This window comes from Oratosquilla oratoria, chromosome 5 (genome assembly GCF_046742065.1).
Source record: "Oratosquilla oratoria isolate Oo_2021 chromosome 5, ASM4674206v1, whole genome shotgun sequence".
In the NCBI taxonomy this organism is placed as follows: domain Eukaryota; kingdom Metazoa; phylum Arthropoda; class Malacostraca; order Stomatopoda; family Squillidae; genus Oratosquilla; species Oratosquilla oratoria.
In genome coordinates, this window is record NC_134781.1 from 35573044 (window position 1) to 35575961 (window position 2918).

The window sequence follows — 2918 nt, forward strand, 5'->3', positions numbered from 1 at the left end:
TGGCTTAAGTTACTTGGATCTACACAAAGATGTACAAAGAAGATAAAAAGTTTATATTTTTTTTTTATCAACAAATTAATGCGAGCAGTTTTTCATATCCAATTAACTACACCTTTAAGATATATTTGTTCTCGCTCTCAATGTATGAACTTGATGTCAAGAGCCAAACCTGGCTCTCAGCTGGAATACAAGAATTATTGTTTTTAAACAGGCGTACTTTTCTATGGAATCGCCTGCCTAATTAGATTGTTAAAATTACTACCCTCGGAAAAATCAACTCTATCCATACCTTACTACAATAATCTATTTTAGATTAGCAATTAGATCGTATTATTCATATCCCACTTATGGCAGAATTTCAGACCAATCATTAATTTATCTATTATATAATGAATTGTTTTAGTTTGGTTCGAGTGTTTGGGCAGCGAGGGTGAACCGGTGGTATTGGTTGGAGGTCCAAATAGGTAAGCACGGCATTCACTTTTTGTAATTTGTATTTTAGGTGTTCGTCTATTGAAGTAACATGATTCATTCCCATTTTCACTCCCCCCCCCTAATTCAGTTTGCGTACATATCTTGTAATCTACCAGTGAAAATAGATCTAGAATCCCAGTCACTCTTTGCAACAAGTTTCCAAATCTGCCTTTGGTTGAAGCTCGTTGAAATTAAATTCATTTTCATGGTCTTGGATCACGTGTTGGACTCGTGATCAACAGTTTTTACCACCTTGGAAGAGAGCTCAGAGCTCACAAATGACCGATTTATGGGTAATGCTGTGACCTTACATGCATACCCCAAACTCTCCGTCCACGAAAGTTGGAATAAAAACTCACAGTGCAGCAATACTGAAATTAATTCAGCCCTGAGCAGGATTAGAACTCGGACCGCTGTACCAATAGTTGCAAATGCTACCACTGTGCCGTCAAGTTGTGTGTGTGTATTTACCTAGTTCTATCTTACTGGAAGGGGAGCTACGCTCGTGTTGTCCCGCCTTTGTATCTCGCAGTGTCTAGTTTGCTCTTAAATTCACGACTGGTTTTTGAACAAACTATTGTTTCATCCATTTTTTTCCAAGTGTCCACCACTCTTATGTGGAAAACTGTTCTTCAGATCTCTTCTATAACTACTTTTTTGAGTGTCTTTCCTTATCCTCTTGTGTTTCTCATGTCCCAATTTAACAAGGGCCTCTCTATCGAGTGTTTCCGTGCCCTTCATGATTCTGTAGACGGTCATTAAGTCGCCTCTCTTCTTTGCTCCAAAGTCAGTAACTCCAATGTAGCCAGTTTCTCTTCATATGACAAGTTTAAAAGTGCTGGATCCATTTTTGTTGATGCTCTGTGTGTGTTTATATATATATACTATATATATATATATATATATATATATATATATATATATATATATATAATATATTACAAAGGATTACAAAGGCGGAGCATGCCGACAGGAGACCTTTTGATCCATATCTAGGTCGGATGCAAAAAAAATCATAATAATAAATAAAAACTATAATAATGTAAATAACAAATAAAATACATAAATAAATGCATAGGTATAGTTGAATAACAAACAAACAGGTAAATAGTAAATGATAATAAATTGACATATAACTAATAATAAATGAAAATCAGACAGACAAATTATATCAAAACAAAAACAAATAATATAACATAAATTATAATCATTACAGCATCTTACTTAGGTATTTATCTAAATGATTCTTAAAGCTTCGAACTGAACTACATTGCACTACCTGTGCAGGAAGTTTATTCCATTCATTAACTACACGGTTGGCAAAGTTGTTTCTACCTACTTCCAAATTGAATCTATTTCCGGACAGTTTGAGACCATTGTTTCTTGTCTGATTCTCATTCAATGTGAAAATTTTGTCACTTTTGATGTTGTCAATTCCCTTTAAAATCTTAAAGACCTGTATCAAGTCACCTCTGAGTCTACGCTTTTTTAGGGAAAACAGATTCATGTGCTTAAGTCGATTTTCGTATGATCTATTTTTGATATTTGGAATCAGTTTTGTGGCTCGCCGTTGTACTTTTTCCAGTCTGTCAATGTCTTTAATGAGATTCGGTGACCATACGGAAACAGCATATTCCAAATGTGGACGAACTAACGATTTATATAGCTTGTTAATGAGTGATGGACTTTTGAAATCAAAAGATCGCGCAATCAATCCCAGAATCTTATTTGCTTTCTCAGAGGCTGAAATACACTGCGTTGATGATTTGAGGTCCTTACTGATAATTACGCCGAGATCTTTTTCACTATCCACTTTTGTTAACGAATTTTCAAATAACTTGTAATCGTACTTACTGTTATTTTTACTTATGTGCATTACCTTGCATTTACTTGTGTTAAATTTCATTAGCCACTTTTCAGACCATTGCTGTAATTTATCTTAATCTTCTTGAATATCTAATTGGTTTGAGTGATCATTTGCCACTCCGCACAGTTTTGTATCATCAGCAAATTTGGAAACAGTATATTTTAGTCCATGGTCTATATCATTTATATATACTATGAATAGAAGTGGCCCAAGAACGGAACCCTGAGGAACTCCACTTGCGACACTTTTCCACCCAGAAGTTTTTCCATTTAAAACAACTCTCTGTTTTCGACCTTTCAACCAATTACTAGTCCAACCTAATAGGCTACCACTTATTCCATGCAAAGCTAATTTAGTAAGTAGTCTTTCGTGTGGGATGGTATCAAAAGCTTTTGCAAAGTCTAGATATATTAAATCTATATTGTTTCTTTTGTCATAATTCGAGATAACTGTGTTGTAGAATTCGAGTAAGTTAGTCACGCGAGAACGTTTCCGTCTGAAACCATGCTGGCTATCATTTATCAAACGGTTACTTTCTAAATGATATTCGATAACATCTCTGATGATAGTTTCCTTT